This window comes from Saccopteryx leptura, chromosome 1 (assembly GCF_036850995.1).
Source record: "Saccopteryx leptura isolate mSacLep1 chromosome 1, mSacLep1_pri_phased_curated, whole genome shotgun sequence".
NCBI lineage: Eukaryota > Metazoa > Chordata > Mammalia > Chiroptera > Emballonuridae > Saccopteryx > Saccopteryx leptura.
The window spans coordinates 56,631,486-56,654,655 of NC_089503.1; the positions used below are offsets into that span (position 1 = coordinate 56,631,486).

General features: G+C 40.6%; 1 protein-coding gene and 1 non-coding gene across 7 annotated transcripts in view; both read right to left on the bottom strand.

Annotated features, from left to right (window-relative positions):
* The window catches only part of STIM1 (stromal interaction molecule 1), a 235,037-nt gene that overhangs the window by 163,541 nt on the left and 48,326 nt on the right, over positions 1 to 23,170 (bottom strand). The gene's annotated exons all lie outside the window — the stretch shown is intronic.
* On the bottom strand, positions 14,815 to 14,890 carry TRNAT-GGU (transfer RNA threonine (anticodon GGU)). Its single transcript has one exon. It is a non-coding gene; the product is annotated as a tRNA-Thr (tRNA).

The following is a 23,170-nucleotide window of genomic DNA, read 5'->3' on the forward strand; positions in this document are numbered from 1 at the left end:
TTTTGTAAAGTACATAACTGTCTAACCATTATGCTATACACTTGAAACTAATACAAATATACTGAATATAAACTGTAATTGAAGTAAATAAATGGCTAAAATGGCAAATTCTGTTATGTATTTTACCACAGTTTTTAAAAAAAATTAAAAGAATGATATACTGACACATGCTATAATGTGGATGAACCTGTAAAATATTATGCTAAATTAAAGAAGCCATTATACAAAAGGTCAAATATTATTCCATTAATATGAAATATCAAGAACAGATAAACCTATGGAGATAGAATGCGGACTGATAGCTGCTGGGGGGGGGGGAGGAATGGGAAGAAAGTACTTAATAGGTAAGGTACTTTTGGAACTAGATGGAGGTGGTGGTAGCACACATTATGAATGCACTAAATACCACTGACTTGTTCAATTTAAAATGGTTAATTTTATGTTATATGATTTTCACCTCAATAAATATTTTTATTGAGGGAATCATTTAAGTGGCAAGAATTAAGGCTAAGAGGAAAGGAAAGGAAAGGCAAGAAATGGTCAGGAACTCATTGAGTAGTCTGATGATAAGAGACATCCAGGAACAGCAGCAAGAAGCAACTTGATGCTACAGCCACCCACTACCTCCCTGCACTGGTGACAGTTCAGGTCAAGCTGCTATAACTGAGAACTCCATTTAGAAAAGGTTAGGCCAAAGAGAGTGTTACCTCTCTCTCACACATAACATTTGAACAGTTAGCAGTCAAGGACTGAGAGTGGAACTTTGCCATTCTCACTCAACATGAAGATTCCATCTCTGGGACCAACAGAGTGCTGTAGCTCTCACCCTCACCCAGCCAGCAGGAAGGAGAAAGGATAAGAGAAGCACTCATCCACTCTTTTTAAGCACATGACCCAGAAGTGGTAAATGCACCACTTTCACTTAGATTCCACTGGTTAGAACTTAGATTTGTGGCCACACCTGGTTGCAAAGGAGGTTGGGCAGCTATGTGCCCTACAAAAACTCAGGTGTTCTATCATTATAGAAAGAATGAAAAAGTCAATATTGGCAAAGACAACTAACAGTCTGTGCTATACTCACTTCAGATTTTCTTTTTTTTTTTTAATTACTTGTCTTATTTAACAAAAAACTTATTCCCAAGCCCAGCTAACCTGAGGTTTGCTGTTATTATTCAGTGGAACTTCTGACTAGGGTGGAAAGAAAAGAAGGGCAACAGTGTTATGAATTAATGCCCCCCTGTCAGCATCACTATATTGACCAATACCCACATAGTCTATTATTTGCCTTTTGTGACTGGGTATTTATAGTGTAGAAATAAGAGTTTCTCAAAAAAAGAGAGGGCTGGGGAGTGAGAGCTGTCTCTGTGCAACACTGGGCAAGGGGTACAGAATAAAAACAAAGTAGATCCCCTTTTAAAAAACACTCCCAAACTATGTGTCAATCACACACAAAGCCATCACAATACAATGGAATAATTAACAGAGACATATAAAGTATAGCAGAAGAATAAAAGTAGAATGGACTGCCTGCTTAAGGGCAGAAAGACCAGAGAAGACTTCAAAAAGTGGTGATTCTGGAGTTCAGTATTGAAGGATGAGGAGTTTACCAGATAGAAAAGATAGGAAGATTTTCCAAGTAAAATGAAAAGCATAAATAAAAAGAGAGAGAGAGTTAGGGGATGGGCGTATAGGGAGGTTAAATGGTAATGAAGGGCAACTTGACCTGAGGTGGTGAACACACAATACAATAAACAGATGATCTGTTATAGAATTGTACCCTGAAATTTATATAATTCTATTAACCAATGCCACCCCAATAAATTCGATAAAAAATAAAAGAAAAAACAGAAAAAGAGATTTGCTGAAAAGACAATATGCAGGAGTCAGATCATGGAATGCCATGAGCACCAGATTCAATAAAAAGCCTGAATTTTATAATCTTTTGGGGACTGAAAAGAAACAGAGACTTCTGAACTGGAAAGGGCCATAGTTAGACTGACTTGTTGGAAAGATGACTCTGATGGCCAACAGAAAGGATAGACAAGAAAAGGAGAGCTTCGGGTTCATATCCCTGCTGCTAGTCCCATCCTTAACTCCCCAATGACACCAACGAGTAAGCCAAGCCCTTACAGAAAAAAGGCAGTAATAGAACCCTAGGCCAAGTTCTGCAAAGACTGAGGCAGGACAAGGTTCTTAGTTTCGTTTGGTTTTGTTTTTCAAGTGTGTTTTATTGAGGTAAAATTCACATAACAAAAATTAACCATTTTGTTCGATTCCCGGCCAGGGCACACAGGAGAAGCGCCCATTTGCTTCTCCACCCCTCCGCCGCGCTTTCCTCTCTGTCTCTCTCTTCCCCTCCCGCAGCCAAGGCTCCATTGGAGCAAAAAAAAAATGGCCCGGGCGCTGGGGATGGCTCTGTGGCCTCTGCCTCAGGTGCTAGAGTGGCTCTGGTCGCAACATGGCGACGCCCAGGATGGGCAGAGCATCGCCCCCTGGTGGGCAGAGCGTCGCCCCCTGGTGGGGGCGTGCCGGGTGGATCCCGGTCGGGCGCATGCGGGAGTCTGTCTGACTGTCTCTCCCCGTTTCCAGCTTCAGAAAAATGAAAAAAAAAAAAAAAAAAAAATTAACCATTTTAAAGTAAACAATTCAGTGGCATTTATCACATTCACAATGCTGGGCAACCACCTGAGGTTCTTAGTTTTTGACAAGGTCCAGGAAACTCTGATTTCACTGAAGTCAGGCTCCACCTACTCCTCAGGCACTTCTGCTCCGACCACTGTGCCAGATACTTGTGGCTTTGGCAAATATTCACCTTGAGTCCCTAGGCTGCCATACTCTTTTCTGGACTTTCCTGACCTCAGCTCCATGGGAACACAGAGCAATGACCAGAAGCAAATTTAACTATGACTATCCCTTACTTAAAATTTTTCAGTAGCTCTGCATTGCCCAAAAAATAAAGTCTCAAATCCTTAATATGACACATTAGGCTCTCTGCAAATAGGCATTTACTTATTTCCCTAGCCTCGTCTCCTAAACGCGTTGCCCTAAAATTCTTCCCTCTCCTTATGTTTCCCTTGTTACATGTGACTGCTCACACATGCTATTTTTTTTTCTCTCACTCTGGGAACGATGGTGTCACCCCATACACTTTTCCTCCAGGCTTATCTTACCCTGGGGAAGTTCTTGTCCTATTTTCATTATTCCCTGGGAACAGCGCTTACCCAGTCTCATTGTACCCTGGGGACCACACAGATCTACAGATTACTATTCACTATTCTCTGGATACATCACTGACCAAATCACACCACAGAATGACCTTTTTCTACCTCCTCCTCTTCTAATTCTGTCATATTGCGGACCCCGAATGCATCTGCTTCTGCTCCTTCTGTCTGGGTCTCTTATAAGTCCAGGGCTTTACCAGGTCTCTCTAAAGTTATTGGTACTTGGGTTTTTGATCAGTCAAAATTATAAAGACAGAAAGTAGAATAATGGTTGTCAGGACTGGGGGAAAGTAGATAGGGGGGTATTGTTTAAGTGGGTATAGTTTCAGTTTTATAAGATGAAAAGAGTTATGAAGATAGATGGTAGTGAAATGGTTGTACAACATTATGAATGTTATTTAATACTACTGAAATGTATGCTTAAAATATGGTTAAGATGACAAATTTTATGTTATATGAATTTTACCACAATAAAAAAAAATGGAAAAATGTTACTGGTACCTGAGACTTAGAAGAGAGATATACTATATCCCAGCCAGCCAAGGAGCTGGATACTGATCTTATTCTCCCTTTCCTTCTCTTTTGACAGAATGACACACCTGTTAGAATGGCATTTGAGCCCAGCCTCATTTTATCCTGAAAATATCTCTGACTCTAACCTCATCTTACTTTGGGAACAGCTCTGCCTAGGCCTTACCTAGGTCATATCATAGAAAGTCACACAAGTATACCCTGAAGATGGCTTGTACACTGACGTTGGCTGACATTAAACCTCAGAAAAGAAAAGTGATGTGACGTAATTGGCCCAAAGTAACCCCAATGTGATTCCAAACTAGGGGAAAAAAGTCTTTCCTGGATAGAAGGGGAGAAAAATTTCTAAATATCACAAAACTTTTCTGACTTTCTGTGTATGTGAGCTAAAGGTATGTCAAGTGGTGCACAGGTAGGTATCACACAAAGGTCTTTTCCCAGGTGTTTTAGGTTTCCAGCAGCAGCAGTATCACAAATATCAGTGTCAGGACATTCAGATTTTGCCTTTCTTCCGATTTCTAGTCCTATGTTTTATACACTCCATTGAGCAGCAAAGCAATAATATTTAGACTCTGTTGTTATATACATACATATATATATATATATATATATATATATATATATATATATATATATATATATATATATATATATATATAAATTGGTTTTTTGGTGTTTTTTTTAGAGAGACAGACAGGAAAGGAAAGAAATGAAAAGCATCAACTCAGAGTTGTGGCACCTTAGTTGTTCATCGATTGCTTTCTCATATGTGCCTTGACCACGGGGCTCTAGCAAAGCCAGCTACCTTGGACTCAAGCAAGCGACCTTGGGCGTCAAGCCAGTGACCTCTGGGCTCAGGCCAGCAACCACAGGGTCATGTCTATGATCGCATGCTCAAGCTAGCAGTCCTCGCTCAAGCTGGTGAGCCCGTGCTCAAGCCGGATAAGCATGTGCACAAGCCGGGGACCTTGGAGTTTCGAACGTGGGTCCTCTGTATCCCAGGCTGACACTCCATTCACTGCGCCACTGCCTGGTCAGAAAGAACTATAATATTTTATTTAGGCTTCCTTGGAAATGTATTAAGTCAGTGGTCCCCAACCTTTTTTGGGCCACAAACTAGTTTAATGTCAGAAAATATTTTCACGAACCAGCCTTTAGGGTGGGACAGATAAATGTATCACATGGCTGAGACAAGCGTCAAGAGTGAGTCTTAGACGGATGTAACAGAAGAAATCTGGTCATTTTTAAAAAATAAAACATCATTCAGACTTAAATATAAATAAAATGAAAATAATGTAAGTTATTTATTCTTTCTCTGTGGACCGGTACCAAATGGCCCACGGACCGGTACCGGTCCGCAGCCCGGGGTTTGGGGACCACTGTATTAAGTGGAACAAATCTAGGCTTTATAACTTTCTAGCCATTCAATTTTGTTTTTTGTTTTTTGTGTTTTTTTTATATTTTTTTTTTCTGCAGCTGGAAACAGGGATAGACAGTCAGACAGACTCCCGATGTACCCGACCGGGATCCACCCGGCACGCCCACCAGGGGGCGACGCTCTGCCCACCAGGGGGCGATGCTCTGCCCCTCCGGGGCTTCGCTCTGTCGTGACCAGAGCCACTCTAGCGCCTGGGGCAGAGGCCAAGGAGCCATCCCCAGTGCCCGGGCCATCTTTGCTCCAATGGAGCCTTGCTGCGGGAGGGGAAGAGAGAGACAGAGAGGAAGGAGAGGGGGAGGGGTGGAGAAACAGATGGGCGCTTCTCCTGTGTGCCCTGGCCGGGAATCAAACCCGGGACTTCTGCACGCCAGGCCGACGCTCTACCACTGAGCCAACCCGCCAGGGGCTAGCCATTCAATTTTGGGCAAATCACTTTGCTCACTGTTAAAATGAAATAATAGTGATATATTACAGGGTTGTAAAGTAAACAAATATATATATAATCTAGCAACGTATCTGGCCCAAAATATTTCATTCAACAAATATTTACTAAGCACATGCTATGTGTCAGTCAGTATTGCATTCAAGGACTGAGGATTTAACAATGAACAAAAATCACTAGGCCTGACCTGTGGTGGTGCTGTGGATAAAGCATCGACCTGGAAATGCTGAGGTCGCCGGTTCAAAACCCTGGGCTTGCCTGGTCAAGGCACATATGAAAGTTGATGCTTCCAGCTCCTCCCCCCTTCTCTCTCTCTGTCTCTCCTCTCTCTCCCTCTGTCTCTCTCTCTCCTCTAAAAATGAATTAAAAAAATTTTTTTTAAAAATCACTGCTCTTATGGAACTAACAAGGGGGGGGGGGGAGGTGTAGATAGAAGGCCTGACAAGTAAATATGTAAGAGTGTGAGAAATGCTACGAAGAAAAATAAAGTGAAAAATACAGCTTGAGGTGTGCTATGGGGAAGAAGTTGCTATTTTTAAATAGAATGATTGAAAGAGGCCACTGAGAAGGTGATGATTAATCAAAGGATCTGAAATAAGCCTGACCAGGTCATGGCGCAGTGGATAGAGCGTCGGACTGGGATGCGGAGGACCCAGGTTCGAGACCCCGAGGTCGCCAGCTTGAGTGCGGGCTCATCTGGTTTGAGCAAAAGCTCACCGGCTTGAGCACAAAGTCGCTAGCTCGAGCAAGAGGTTACTCGGTCTGCTGAAGGCCCGAGGTCAAGGTATATATGAGAAAGCAATCAATGAACAACTAAGGTGTTGCAACGCACAACAAAAAACTAATGATTGATGCTTCTCATCTCTCTGTTCCTGTCTGTCTGTCCCTGTCTATCCCTCTCTCTGACATTCTCTCTGTCTCTGTAAAAAAAAAAAAAGATCTGAAATAAGATAATGAGCCAAGAAGAAAATTAGGAGAAAGAGAAAAAACCAAACACAAAAGTCTTGAGGCAAGAAGATCTTATTCAAGGAATAATAAGGAAGCACTGGGGCAGGGTGAGCAGATTGAGAGATGAGGATAAGCCAGTTAACTAGGAGCCAGGTCACTCTAAGGACTCTGGCTTTTTCTCTGAGGGATATGGGAAGCCCCTAAACAGTTTTGAACAGAAGAGCTCTATGACTGGATTAACATTTTGAAGAGAATCAGTCTGGCTGCTCTGGTCAGAAGAAAGGCAGGCAAAGGTACAATAAGGGAAACTGAATAAGAAGCTATGATATGAAACAATGATAGTTCAATCAAGGTCGTAGGAACAGAGGCTATGAAAAGTGTCTGAATTTTGGATATGTTTTAAAGGTTGAACCAATAAAATTTGCTGACAGATTGAATGTAAGTATGAACTTGTTAAATTTAAAATACCAATTAGACATTCAATATATGAATTAAGAGATTGGATATACAACTCTAAAGTTCAGAAAAGTTTGAGCTAGAAACACAAATTGGAGAGTTGTCAATGAACAGATGATAATTAAAACTATAAAAGTGGCTTTTAAATGTCATTTACTTATTCCTCAATAAATAAAGTACCCAGTGAATAGTAAATGCTATTACAATCCCTTTGTTTTCTTAAGGTGCTCGAGATACTTGCCAATTCTGTATACTAACCATGTATAATTAAACTTCAGCCTGACCAGGTGGTGGCACAGTGGATAGTGTCGGACTGGGATGTGGAGGTCCCAGATTCAAGACCCCGAGGTCGCCAGCTGGAGCACAAGCTCATCTGGTTTGAGCAAAGCTCACCAGCTTGGACCCAAAGTCGCTCGCTTGAGCAAGGAGATACTCGGTCTGCTATAGCCCCACAGTCAAGGCACATATGAGAAAGCAATCAATGAACAAGTAAGGTGTCGCAAGTAAAAACTGATGATTGATGCTTCTCATTTCTCTCCATTCCTGTCTGTCTGTCTGTCTCTATCTCTCTCTCTCTCTCTCTGACTCTCTCCCTCTCTAAATAAATAAATAAATATAAATAAATAAATAAATAAATAAACTTTAGTGCCCAACCTGAAACCCTCAACTCTTCCTTCCTTTCAAATTTTTAATTAAAATATCAGATAAATGAAGGTATTTGTGGTGTTAAGCAGTAAAGGCATCAATTTTAGAGTTAGGACTGGGTTTAAATCCTCCGTCTTAGCCACTATTAGTTTTATGACCTTTGAACTTCCCAGTTCTCTCTTGCTAAGCATTTAGACCCTCCTCCTTTTTCCTCCCAGTACATTTTCTATGTCCCTCTATTGTAGCCCTTGTGACACTATATATATATTTGCACTAGAGAGAGAGACAGACAGGGGAAGGCAGGAAGAGAGATGAAAAGCATCAACTCATAGTTGCAGCATCTTCGTTGTTCATTGATTGCTTCTCATATGTGCCTTAACCAGGGGCTCCAGCTTGAGCCCTTGCTCAAGCCAGTGACATTGGGCTTCCAGTCAGCGACTTTTGGGCTCAAGCCAGCAACCACAGGGACTTGTGTATGATGCCACACTCAAGCTGGCAACCTCGGGGTTTCAAACCTGTGTCCTCAGCATCCCAGGCTGACCACTGCCTGGTCAGACATGACACTATACTAAGAGTACATGTTTGTGTACTTACCTTCTCAGTAATCTGTGGATTGCTCAAGGTCAGGGACTATGTCTGTCACATCTCTGTACCCCTGCCCACTTGCCCAGTCTCTCAAGATTAGCAACCGGACTATCAGAGGATACTTCCATCCCACATCAGATGCACAAATTCTAATGGCAACAGGAGGTCTTAACAGATTCAACTTCCCCTCTCACAAATGCTTACAGATGCTGCTTGAACTCTGACCCCAAAAGAGGTATTTTCCTGACCTGATTCCATGGGCTCCTCTGCCTGGAACAGCCTGTTCAATAGGGATAGAAGAGTGTCCTATAGACTAAAATTCTTTGGGAAAATATTTCTAAAATAGGCTGTGATTAATCACTGGGGAACAGGTTTTTTTAATTCATTTTCTGTTGCATGAGGTTTTAGAACTGTTTCTATATATTTCTGCATCACTGATTACAAATCTGAAATCCGTTTTTTGGTGCATGCACTAGTTTTTATGCAACTTTAATTTCTTTTTGTTACAGTTAATGGCATGCATTGGTTTTTAAATTGGAGTTAAAGGGCAATGGCTCTTGGATTGAACATAACCACAAGGCAATCAATGTTTTACAAACATCACTTTTACATAATTGTAGTTGTTTTAAAATATAAAATATTATTATCTGATAAAAACACCCTTTTTTAAAATTTTATTTTATTTTATTATTATTTTTTTACAGAGACAGAGAGAGAGTCAGAGTGAGGGATAGACAGGGACAGACAGACAGGAACGGAGAGATGAGAAGCATCAATCATTAGTTTTTCGTTGTGCATTGCGACACCTTATTTGTTCATTGATTGCTCTCTCATATGTGCCTTGACCGTGGGCCTTCAGGAGACCAAGCAACCCCTTGCTTGAGCCAGCGATCTTGGATCCAAGCTGGTGAATTTTTGCTCAAACCAGATGAGCCCACGCTCAAGCTGGCGACCTCAGGGTCTCAAACCTGGGTCGTCCGCATCCCAGTCCGATGCTCTATCCACTGTGCCACCGCCTGGTCAGGCAAAAAACACCTTTATTTTGTTTTAAGATTGAATCATGGCTTCTTCAAGTAGATGTAAATGTAAGAATAGTCCTGACACCTTCTGTTATATATGTGGCTATTACACATTTCAACGTCAAAGGTGCAATATTTCATCATTTGTGACACGTGCATATATTGCCTATTTTCAGCGGTTCCAATTGGTTATTCAACTCATCTGTGAGAAGATTATAATGACATAGAAATTGTCCTCGACTTTCTGAAGTATGAGGAGCATAACTGGATCATTTGTGTGGATCTTAAAATGGTAAATTTCCTGCTAGGGCAACATAGAGGTTTCACGAAGTATCCTTGCTTTCTGTGTTTGTGGGACAGCCGAGCTCGGGAGAAACACTGGACACAGAAGGAGTGGCTGAAACGTGAAGCTCTGGAAGTAGAGATGCAAAATATTGTAAATGAACCTGTAGTTAATTGAGACAGGATCATTTTTTCCCCCACTTCACATCAAACTTGGCTTAATGAAGCAGTTTGTTCAGGCTTTGAATAGAGAAAGTGAATGCTTTCAACATATTATTTCTGCTTTTCCTGCCTTGTCTTTCGAGAAGATAAAAGCAGGTATATTCAATGGACCTCAAATTCAAACCCTCATACGTGATGAAGAATTTGCCAGGAAGATGAATAAGGAGGAGAAAGCAGCATGGCAGTCTTTTGTGGCAGTTACAAAGAACTTACTTGGCCACAAAAAAGAAAACTATGAACTTCTGGTTCAAAGGATGCTTTGGCTTTCCGTGACATTGGATGTAACATGAGCATTATGATTCACTTCCTGAACAGTCACCTTGATAAGTTTCCCAAAAATCTTGGAGCTGTTAGTGATGAGCAGACTATTGCTGTAGCATCAAACGAGATTGTCCTCAACAAGTGCACAAACGCAAGAGCTACAAACACAAATTTTTGCCTGAATAGAATTTAAATGTTTTGTGCAAACTTTATGATTAAAATAAGTGTTTTAGTATGTTCTATTTCAAAATTGTACACAAATTCTGATGCAATCATATCTTTTAGTGTATTAGTGTATTTACTGCATTATATAAATTATTATATTTTCACAAAGATGATGCCCAAGAAGACATTCTACTTCATTACGTTAAACTAAATGTTGAAAATTTTACAATAAGATGAAAATCTAAAATCTTGAATTGCAAAAAAAACTGTAGCTTACAGAGAAAAACTAATGTCAGATTTGAGATCAGCACACTCGAATTAGGTAAGAACAAGTGTTTTTGTGGATGCAACAAAAATTTTGTTCCCCAGTGTTATAGGTAGGACTGGAAATTGCCAGATCCATCGCAGGAAGTAATTTATGAAATAACTTGAAGATATTTATATACCTTCAAAAGTAACTGGTATGATTACTACCACAAACCTATAGCTAGTCTTGTTGCCTTCAATTCCCCACCTTCAGAACTGCCCTGTACCACACTACTTGCAACAAGTTGCTTCACTAGTCAGAAATCTATGATGGCTTCTCACTGACTAAAACTATATAGCTTGGTGATTAAGAGCAAGGACTCTGGAAACATATCAGTCAGGCCTGAATCCCACCATTTATTAATCATGTGAGTTTAAGCAAGTTATTTAAGATCTCTGGGCCTCAGTTTTCTCACCTGTAAAACAGGAAAATAATGTTACCTACCCTTCTTAGCATTGGTATAATGATTAAATATGCCAGTAATGAGAATTAAATAATTTTTTAAAAGAATTAAACAAGTTTAGCATTGAAGATGTGAAGACTAGTACCTGGTACATGGTAAAAACTTAGTGAATTATATATAAATATATTAAGGTTTTAAGTTCTTCTGTCATTCAAAGCCTGAGACATAAACTATTGTTCTCACACATTCTACAACTCACCAGCTCTCAATCTTTCCATTTCTGATTTTTATCACTTCTGCTTCTTTTACTCTACCCACAATACCAATACCCCCTGCCCAGAACCTCCCTCTGTCCTTAGTTGCAAGTTCTCCCTGGCAATGCTACCTTCAGTTGCCCTCTCAACAGCCCCCTCAGCAGAGTGCCAATAGGTGCTCTTCTTGATCATTCTATTTTCTATGCTCACTTCTACCTGCACTCAAGTCATTTACACAATCCAAAGGCGACCCTGAGTTTCTGCAGTATAGAAACCCAAAAGAGAGTTTTAGAGACTAATTAATTTACACCATCTCCAGGAAGCCTGCCAGAATGCAGTGATTCATACAAATGTCAGTGATTCATCTGACATTCCTTAACTTCTAAAGTCTTAATCTGTAATATACACTTCTACACTCATATCATCTAATCATCTCTACTAGATTAAGTTCCATGAAAGCAGTCTCTGGTTTTCTATCACTACATCCCCATTACTCTAGAACAGTGACTGGATCATAGTAAAGTTTAATAAATATTTATTGAATGCAATCAATATAATCCAACTTCTTCATCTTTAAATGAGAAAAACTATTGTTTAGGTAAAAGTACTTCATTCAAGGCAGAGTGAGGACTGAAACCCAGACTGTATGAGACTAAAATGTAGAATGCAATCACACTCACCTCCCACCCACCACCCATTTCTAGACCAGCTACACCTAACAAAAGTGCAGACAGAGATTTCTATGGTTGAATTGTTACTCACTCAAAGCAAGGCATTTACTTCCCACTGCAGAAGCAGAAGACTAGGCTAACTATAGAGACATGATTAGCTAACTCTCCCACCACTGAGTCTGTGACATAATCAGGGACTGGTGGATTAACAAAGATCTCCAGCTTTCTGCAGCAACAACCCAGTCTATGAAAAGAAGGGGAGCCTGGAGGTACTTTGCCAGCCAAAGAACAGTTTACCATATTACTTCTCTAAGACCTACTAACAGAAAAATAAGGAACTACTCTGTACTCATTTATCTAATATGTTCCATGGAACACTGATGTCTTATAAAATGTGACTAGGTGTTCTTTTTGGGGAGGAGGGACTCCATGATCAAAAAAAACCCTTTTTTAATATTTTCCTCTTTTTTTTTTTTTAATTTTTCTGAAGTGAGAAGCGGGGGAGGCAGACAGGCAGACTGGGATCCACCCGGCATGCCCCCCAGGGGGCAATGCTCAGCCCATCTGGGGCATTGTTCTGTTGCAACCAGAGCCATTCTAGTGCCTGAGGTGGAGTCCATGGAGCTATCCTCAGTGCCCAGGCCAACTCTGCTCCAATAGAGCCTGGCTGCAGTAGGGAAGAGAGAGACAGAGAGAAAAAAGAGGGAGAAGGGTGTTGAAGCAGATGGGTGTTTCTCCCATGTGCCATGGCCAGGAATCAAACCCAGAACTTCCACACACAGGGCCAATGCTCTACCGTTGAGCCAACAGGCCAGGGCCATAGATTTTATTGATTGATTTTACAGAAATAGAAGAGGGGTGGGAGCAAGAAGTATCAACTTATAGTTGTTTCACTACAGTTGTTCATTACATACTTCTTGTATATTCCTTAACTGGGCAAGCCCAGGGTTTCGAACTGGTGACATCAGCATCCCAGGGCAATGCTGGGTCATCACACGGTTTTTTGAGTTTGTTTTGGTTTTGGGTTTTTTTAGCGAGAGAGGAAGGAAGAGAGATGAGAAGCAGCAACTGTAGTTGCATCACTTTACTTGGTCACTGACTGCTTCTCATTGTGCCTCAACCAGGGGCTTCCATCCAAGCCTGTGTCCTCTTGCTCAATCCAGTGACATTGGCAGCTAAAGCCAGCGACCATGGGATCATGTCAATGATCCCATGCAGAAGCAGGTTACACCATGCTCAAGCAGGTGAGCCTGAGGTCATGCTGGATGAGCAAGCCCATGCTCAAGCCGGCGACCTTGGGGTTTTGAAACTGGGGCCTCTGAGTTTCAGATCGACGGTCTACCCACTGTGCCACCACAGGTCAGGCATGCATATCTTTCTTTATCATACTAAAAATTTCCAGCTTTTCCAAAGTTATTCTCAAAAGTCTTTTATAGAGTACAGTAGTAGCTATTATCTTTTCATATAATAGCGGTGTTCTGAAGAACACTTATTTTAAAAGAGTGCTCTATACAAATATATAAAGGTGCCATTACTCCAAAGTTTCTCCAAATGGAGAGAACCCTAAAGTAGAAGAAAATGCCTAAACTACTTGGAATACTAAAATTACATTACTTTCTCTATCACAATAAGCTTGGAAAATATTAGACTAGATTCAGTTCTAAATCTGTTTGACTTTAAAGCCTGTGTCTTTCTATCTTCATACTATATTACTTGACAGTTGTTTCTTCTAAAAAAGTTTATAGAGATGCAGATGCAATTCTAAGTAAAGGGATACAAAGAAATGTAAGACTGAGTAATCTCTGCCCTCATAGCACCCATAATTTAGTGATACTCAATGCCATGATGCAGGGGATGTGATCGCATGATAGAAAGATTGGGAGCAATGAAAGCTCACGGGCCTCCCTAATCTTTTTTTTTTTTGTATTTTTCTGAAGCTGGAAACGGGAAGAGACAGTCAGACAGACTCCCGCATGCGCCCGACTGGGATCCACCCGGCACGCCCACCAGGGGCGATGCTCTGCCCACCAGGGGGCAATGCTCTGCCCCTCCGGGACGTCGCTCTGCCGCGACCAGAGCCACTTTAGCGCCTGGGGCAGAGGCCAAGGAGCCATCCCCAGCGCCCGGGCCATCTTTGCTCCAATGGAGCCTCGGCTGCGGGAGGAGAAGAGAGAGACAGAGAGGAAGAAGGGGGTGGGGGGTGGAGAAGCCAATGGGCGCTTCTCCTATGTGCCCCGGCCGGGAATCGAACCCGGGTCCCCCGCATGCCAGGCCGACGCTCTACCGCTGAGCCAATCGGCCAGGGCAGGCCTCCCTAATCTTTGACAGGGTGTCAGAAGTACCCAAAGAAGTTGGTACCCTCAGCTAATCTAGTAATAAAGAACATGAGCTTTGGGGAAATAGGCCAGTTTCTACAGAAGGCCAGCTTCCAACCAATCCAATGAGCAAAGGAAAGAAGTCTGTATCACATATATTGTAGTATTTCCAGGAACTAACCAGAGTTAGCTTTAAGAAGAACAAGCCAGCCTGGGTTGCCACCAGAAACAAGGTTACCTAATAGCTGCCCTTTTGGAAACGATTAACTTGGCAGTTTAACTCTGACAAAATTTAGGCCTGAAAGGAATACTTTAAAATCACTTAAATAAACCCCCACTTTTTTTTTTTTTTTTTTTTTTTGTGTGTGTGTTTTTCTGAAGCTGTAAACCGGGAGGCAGTCAGACAGACTCCCGCATGCGCCCGACCAGGATCCACCCGGCATGCCCACCAGGGGGCGATGCTCTGCCCATCCGGGGCGTCGCTCTGTCACGACCAGAGCCACTCTAGCGCCTGGGGCAGAGGCCAAGGAGCCATCCCCAGTGCCCGGGCCATCTTTTGCTCCAATGGAGCCTTGGCTGCGGGAGGGGAAGAGAGAGACAGAGAGGAAGGGGGGGAGGGGTGGAGAAGCAGATAGGCGCCTCTCCTGTGTGCCCTGGCCGGGAATCGAACCCGGGACTTCCGCACACCAGGCCGACGCTCTACCACTGAGCCAACCAGCCAGGGCCAACCCCCACTTTATTAATAAGAGGTCCTAAGAAAATGTTGCTTCACCATCCCCACTTGAGCTGAATTGTCAGAACCCAAGTTAGACAATGATAATTATGATGATTAATAATTAATGAGAGCTTATTATATGTCAGACAATCGGCTAAATGTTCAACATGGGTTATTTCATCTTAATCTTCACAATAGCCTGAAAGAAGTAGATAATCTGATTATCTACATGTTACAGATAAGGAAGTAGGCTCAGAGAGATTAAGTAACTTCCTCAAAGTATTACTAGCTACTGGTGGCATCCAGGCTGACTGACCCTAGGGCCCATGTTCTTCATCATTAGACAAGCTGAGGTACCAACTTCTCTGAGAAGCTTTCCCTAACAACTTCCCCTACCACCAATGATTAGGAGACCCCTCTGAGTTTTCACTGCCCCCACCTCTCTATTTTATATCCCCATTTTCTCTATCATAGCAGTGAGCATCACCAATTATGAGTGCCATGAAGGCAGAGATTACTACATCTTAAATATTCTTGTATCCCTTATACCTAGCATCACCTAGCACATAAAAGTTATTCCATTTTAGTCACCATCCTCCTCTGTTCCCTTTGTGCTACATGTATTGACAGAAAGAGCACTAGTCTGGGAACCCTGAGTCTTATATCTATAATCTTAGTTAAATACTTCTCCTTTCTGGGCTTCAGTTTCATCTGCAACTCACAAAACTGTTGGTTCAGAACTAATGAAATAAAATGTACTTCAGTGGTTAAAATGTACTTCAGTGGCACAGATGGGAAAAAATTTTGTCATTCCCCCCTCTGGCTTTTAAAATCAGACTTGAACCATACTGCATACAAGAGTCATAAAATTCACTGAAGAACAATGATTTCTCAGATACCTAAAAGCTATAAAATGAAGTATCTGCACTGTCACTAAGAGAAGGAGCCAAGCTCACCAGGGAGCTAAAGACACTGACAAGTGACTTTGCTCCAGCAGTCCCTACCTAATTATGTCCTTGTTGCCTTTCCCCATCTGCCTGTGACCTCCACAAAGCCTAAAGAACACTAAGTGCTCCACAGCAGCTCTTTTCTTGGCCAGAGTGACATAAGGTATTGCTTTCCATGGATCTGCCAAATCTATTGCTAAGAGGTTCCTACCCTTGGCCTTCCTTAGAACAGAGCCAAAACAAGGAGCCTTCAAACCATTCTGAGGTTATCAGCTTAAGATTCCTAAAACTCAGACCTAAACACAGCTACCAGGACTCAGCCAGGAATGTGTCAGATGTGACACAACTGAAGCCCAACCAGCCAGACCCCTTGGACAGACTAGGGAGTCCCCTAAGGGGCAAGGAAAAGGTACTGGTCCTCTCATTTTCCATTGAGTGTGTCTAGTCTTCGATTTCCAGAATCTTCTTCAGGCTGCACAGGCCCCAGAGACTTAACCACTTCCTCTACTCATTAAAGCAGAACTCTCCCTCCACTCCTCAGGGCTCCCTCCCCCAAGCCTGGCTCTAGGGTAAGAAAGTCCATCCATCTCGGACCTTTAAAAGTTAAAAAATATATGGGCCGTTTGTGTTGTAAGGGTTTAACTGTTGGGTTGGGAAAGAATGTAGGCCAAAAGCAACACACATAAGGAAGTAAAGGTTTAAAAGTCTTACATGATCATTATAGTCCCTGTCCCCACTTAACAGTTCCTGGTTCCTGTTGTAATTGAAGCTGTTAGAAAAGAGCTACTATCCAATTGTTTTCAAATTTTATTTTTAAACCGTGGGTAACCTTCTTTTTCAATTACAGTTCAAGTCAAATCTAATTAGGAGTCTAAATATCTAATTAAGTCTCCAATGAAATAATAAACACATCGATGGCTTCTAAAATCATTAGGCAAAAAACTGATGGGAGATATTCTAATGAATAGATCAAGTTGACACCGGAACCCACTCATCAATCTTTTTTTATTTGATAGATAAAAATAAAAATAATAATTCAAGGCTGGTATCCTAAATCCATGTGAAGACCTGCTATGCCTTAAAAGTTGATTTCCGTAAGAACAGAGAACTATAAGTGGTCTTACATCTGAAATGGGATTATATTCTTACAAATGTGCTAGTTTTGTTGATCACTCTGATTATTGTTGTGAAATACCACTAAGACCTTTTTTTCCCCAAGTGTACATCCAATAAATGGATATGATCCTACTGAGTTGGTCACTGATACAGAGGATTACCTAGCAATAGCCTTTAAAGACTAAATGTTTGATCTCCCTTCACTACTATATAGTACACTTACAAACAGCACTTACAATCCCTTACCAAATTCCCAGTCCATTGTTTTCAGTGATGACGGTATAAGTGTTATATATTAGCTTCCAGGAAATTACCTCTGGTACAATAAGGTAAACTCAACACGTAGCCCAGTTGCTCACCAAGATCCCCGTCATTGGCTGTTGAAGAACAAGATACATGAGTACACAGAAGAGGGGTCTAAGGACAGTTTCAAAAATTAAGAAAAAATACAAAAAGAGAGAAAATCAGATATGGTTGGACATCCTTTTGAAAAAGAAAAAGAAAAAAGATTGAACCTGAATCTGATCAAGCTTCTAATCCAAGTACCAATTTACAGAAAATATAGATGATATAGGAACATGTTAAATGCCACCATAGAGAGATAATCAGCAAAATCCAGAAATTGGGAAACTCTTTCGGATAAATGACCCAATTTCTTCACAAAAAATTGCAAGAAAAGGAAAAAGAGAGTGTAAGCTATAGATTAGAAGAGACTCAAGATTTAGACCAATGTGTAGACTTTCTTTAGATACTGATATGAACAAATCAACTTAAAATTCTTTTTTCTAAGTCATTATGTGAAATTTAAACACTGGTTAGTTGATATTAAGGGAATACTGTTATATTTTTAGGCATGATAATGATATTTTGCTTATGTTTTCATGAACAGTTCTTTAGAAATATATATATACAGTTTATAAATGAAGTATCTGGCATTTGCTTCAAAATTATCCAATTGGGAGAGAGGGTAAAGATGAAACAAGATTGATAATATTGTCCATGAGTACATAATTGTAGATGGTTAGTAAAAGGCATAAGGGTGTGGTTGAAAAAGGGACTCTGTAATAAATCTAACCAAAAGTAACCTCACAGGGTGATCTGATCATAAATTCTTAACTGGGTAGATCATAGTGGGTAGTCATGCCCAAGACCTGTACTTCTTCAGTGAAAGGTTTATAAGTAAGCCCTGTCCTCTGTTCCTGTGCACCTAGGTTAGCACACTTTTGAAATGTCAGAAGTAACATGCCTCCAAGATATATATCCTTAAGAGGGCACATTATTTCAACTATCCTGTAATCCAATCCCAGATTTGCTTTAAAAGAAATTGCAAAACTATCATTCTCCAGAGCATTTTCTCAATTTGCTGAGATCCTGCCTCTAGGAGTACCCTCTATTTGGCTCAAATAAACTCTAATAAATTCTTATAAAATTTTTGTACAGGTTTAGACAGTCTTATATTGACATGAGGGTTCATATATTGCCCTCTCTAGTTATAAATATGTTTAAATTTTTCCATGATAAAAAGGTGTTTTTTTATAAGTTAAAAATTAGCTTAAGTGTAGAGGGGCTAATGGTTAAGACATGAGAGAAAAACCTAGAGCTCTTCCCAGTGACTCAACTCCGGAGGCACCTCCAGGAAACCCTGGACACCTGGAAACAGTTTGAAAACCACTGCTGCACTGGAAGGAATACAGAAACCTGGCTTCCAGGCATCACTGCTGCCTTAATAGCCTTAGGACACCTTAAAGAAGTTAACCTCTGAGGTTACTCTTGTGCAAATACAACCACCACCCAGGATAGCAATAAGGATCAAATTTACAGTGTGCCCGTAAAGTCATGGTGCACTTTTGACCGATCACAGGAAAGCAACAAAAGACGATAGAAATGTGAAATCTGCATCAAATAAAAGGAAAACCCTCCCAGTTTCTGTAGGATGATGTGGCAGCATGTGCACATGCGCAGATGATGAACAATACCGTGTATACAGCGGAGCAGCCCACAGCCATGCCAGTCTAGATGTGGACAGTGGAGAGGAAAGTTCAGTGTGTTCTGTGGCTCGCTAAATTCGAATCTGTGACTAAAGTGCAACGTGAATATCGGCGCGTTTATAACAAAGCGCCACCACATAGGAATAACATTACTTGGTGGGATAAGCAGTTGAAGGAAACCGGCAGTTTGGTGGAGAAACCCCATTCTGGTAGGCTATCAGTCAGTGAGAGAGAGAGAGAGAGAGAGACTATAGGAGTAGATAATAGGAAAGTACCCTGGACATTACTGAAAATGTACCCTCAACCTAAGATCTAGGTCTCTAACCTACCAGTCCCAGTGACAAAAAAATAAGTACAAGGCCTTTGTGAGGAAGGCCAGCCATTAGGGGAAAAAAGTTTAGCATTAATGACAGTTTAACTTCTTATTCCTGACTCATAAATAGTGGGACTATTACTTTTCATCACTACTTTATTTTCTTTTCACAGCTGCTCATGTTTTGAATGATTCTGTCTATAAACAAGGTGCACTTATTGAGAAATAATTCTTTTCATTTTTTCTTTATTTTTATTCATTGATTTCAGTAAGAGAGGAAGGGAGGAAGAGCCAGACAGAAACAGTGAGCTGGTCCCATATGTGCCCCAACCAGGAACTGATCCAGCAACCTCACATTGAGATGACGCTCTAACCAACCCAGCTATCTAGCCAGGGCTTTTTTTTAATTTTTTTTTTTATGTATTGATGTTAGTGAGAGAGGAAGGGAGGGGAGAAAAAGAGAAAGAGAGAGACAAGAGTATCGATCTGTTCTTGCATGTGCCCGGACCAAGGAATCAAACCAGCAACCTCTATGCTTTGGGACGATGCTCTAAACAACTATCCAGTCAAGGCATCATTTTCATCTGTGTTTTTTATCACTACTTTTTCTTTTCAAAAATGCTGACCTACACTTTAACCAATCATATACAATAATCAAAGCTTATTGTGAAATCACACACCCCACAAGAAAGTGAAAGTAAACATGTAGACATTCAAGCACAGGCCTTGCTACCAGTTGCTTATTTTGGCTCTATACTTGTATCCAAGGTCATTCACTAACTGGATAGGTTTACATCCTATGATGCCACCAACTGCCAGTCAAAGCACCAATCAACATAAGCAAATTCAGGTTACCACATAGAATTGGCATAATAAAAAATTTTTAAAAAGACACTTTATTGTGATAAATGTACAATTTTTGTTAGGCTTGTTAAAATACCAAAAGCAACTTAAATTAATTTATTCATTCAAAAACAAATATTTACTAAGCATCCCTGTTCATGACCCTACACTAGCTAGGTACTGAGGACAAAATGAATACGACAGTTCAAAACCTCAAGAAATTCACATAAATACATGCCTTTATTGCTTTCATGAATCCTTAAAGTTCCAGAAACCACAGGCCACCACAACTGTGCTGGAAAGGATGGCATTTTTATTTCTTTATGAATCCAAACAACTTGTGAAAAGGCTACCTGCTTCGAGAAGTTGCAATGCTTTGTTCTGGAGATACACATGGCTCCACTGCTAGGAAATCAAAAAAGGGGTTTCCAAAATCAAGGTCTTTGTCAACAATTCAATAGACATTTACTGAATTTCTATTTTGTCTTTAGGTACTGTGCTAGACAAAGGATCGGCAAGCTTTGGCTCTCAGGACAAATACTGCCCAACACCTGTTTTTGCAAATACAGTTTTATTGGAACACAGCCATGTATGTTTTTATATATGTTGTCTACGGCTGCTTCCCTGCTACAATTTGCTCCTATCAATAAAAACCACATGGCCCACCCTGGCCAGTTGGCTCAGCGGTAGAGTGTTGGCCCAGCGTGTGGAAGTCCTGGGTTTCATTCCCAGCCAGGGCACACAGAAGAAGCACCCATCTGCTTCTCTACCCTTCCCCCTCTCCTTTCTCTATCTCTCTCTTCCCCTCCTGAAGCCAAGGCTCCACTGGAGCAAAGTTGGCTTGGGTGTTGAGGATGGCTCCATGGCCTCTGCCTCAGGCGCTAGAATGGCTCTGGCTGCAACGGAGCAATGCCCCAGATGGGCAGAGCATCGCCCCCTAGTGGACATGCTGGGTGGATTCCGGTCCAGCGCATGTGGGAGTCTGTCTCTCTGCCTCCCTGCTTCTTGCTTCAGGAAAAAAAAACAACAACAACACAGCCCATCAAGCCTAAAAGGTTACTATCTGGCCCTTTACAGAAAATGTTTGTCAACATATATGCTAGACTGGAGATACAAAACTGTGTATCTTGATTGAATGGTAGTTACATAAGTATAGACATATGTAAAAATTCATGACGCATTTCATTCATTTTATTGTACGTATTCCATAGCTCAACATTTTTTTAAATAAAATAAAGAACACTTAGTCCTTGCCCTCTAGCAATTCTCAAAATCTAGTAGAAAGACAAAAGTAAACAATTGTAGTACAAAGGTGATAAGAATCATAATGAAGAGCTATACTAATTACAATATGGCACAAAAAGAAAATGAACAACCCTGCTAAGCATGTAAGGTCAAGTCTTCATATAGAAGATAATTGGGTATATCTTGAAGAATGAATAAGTACCTGCCAAGAGGGCAGTGGTAGGGAAAGAAAGATACAGATAAAGAGAGAGGTCATTCCAAGCAGAGGAAACAGTATATACAAAAGCTCAGAAATGAAAAAGAAAAGATATGCCTTTGGGAAATGATCAGTAGCTCACAAAAACACTTAAGTAAGGTGCTAGTGAAATAATGTCAAAAGAGGACACTGGAGCAATACGAAGGGGTTCAGATCATGAAAAACTTCAGATGAAGGGTCGCCATGTAATTTATGGTCTAATCAAGGTAACTTCTGAGAGTAAAAGAGAGCCAAAAACATAATTATAAACAAGGATTATCCCAGGAAAGTATGGTTATCCTACTTACATGCCATATTAAAGAACTTTGACTTTAACCTACAGGATAGCAGAAGTTAATAAAAAGTTTTAAAAAGAGGAATACCAAGATTTATCTTTTTTTAAAAATGTGCTTCACCTATTTATTTTATTTAACATATATACAGAATACTTATTATGTTCCAGGCCTTGCCCTAAGCACTTTACAAATATTGCTTATTAATCTTTATAATTACCTTCTGAGGTAGATACTATTATTATCCTTATTATTCAGATAAAAGGCACAGGACAATTAAGTAACTTGCCCAAAGTGGCACAGCTATTAAGTGTCAGAGCCAATATTTGAACCCAGCCAGTCAGGCCCCAGAGTTTGTGCTGTTCCTTTTTTACTTTGGGTCCCACCTTTGACATTTACTCAGAGAATCCTGAGCCCCCAGACAACATTAGGTCCCTCTGCACAGGCACCCACGGCCTCTACACTTCTTTATAGTACTCATCATATTTCTAATCATTTGTTTAAAAACCTATCTTCCTCACTACATTTTAAACTCTGTAAGGGCAGGATTGAAATTATCATGTTTACCACTTTATTCCCACAGCCTGACAAACTTATCAGCCCTCAATTCAGAAATGATATAAATAATAGCTAACATCATTAAACACTTACTTTATACCAGGCACTGTTCTAAGAGCTTTAAACATCTAAATTGACTTAAGAGAAGTTGAATAACTTGTCCAAGATCACAAAGCTAGTAAAAAATGAAACCATGATTCTGGATCTTGCTCAATGCTCTTAACTCTATGTTACACTACCTTTTTTATTGAATAAGTTAAAATATTAATTAATAAAATTTTGTTTCTCTGGTCTAAACATAGCCTGGCACTCAGCAGGCATTGCAAAAACAAATAACTCTTACAGGTGCTTGACGAAGAGAGTCGGTAAGCTCCTCTCTTCCCTCCCAAAGAGGCAACCTGGCCCCAGAAATACAAGCATATATCCAGATCACTAGGGATGCAGCATAGTGCAATGGTTAAAAACACAGGCTTTGGAATTAGAATATAAAATTTCTAATTAGGTTGAGTCCCACTTCCAGCAATTATTTACTAGATATATGACCTTAGAGTACTCATTCATAAAACGAGAAACACAATATCTATTTCATTGGCTGTTGTGTGAATTAAATAAGGTAAATACATAATTGTACCTAACATATAAATACTCAATATACATTTGTTTTTATCATAACAATTATTATTATTATTATTATTATTATTATTATTATTATTAACTGCCAGATTAGTGGTAGATTTAGCTGTAGCTCAGAG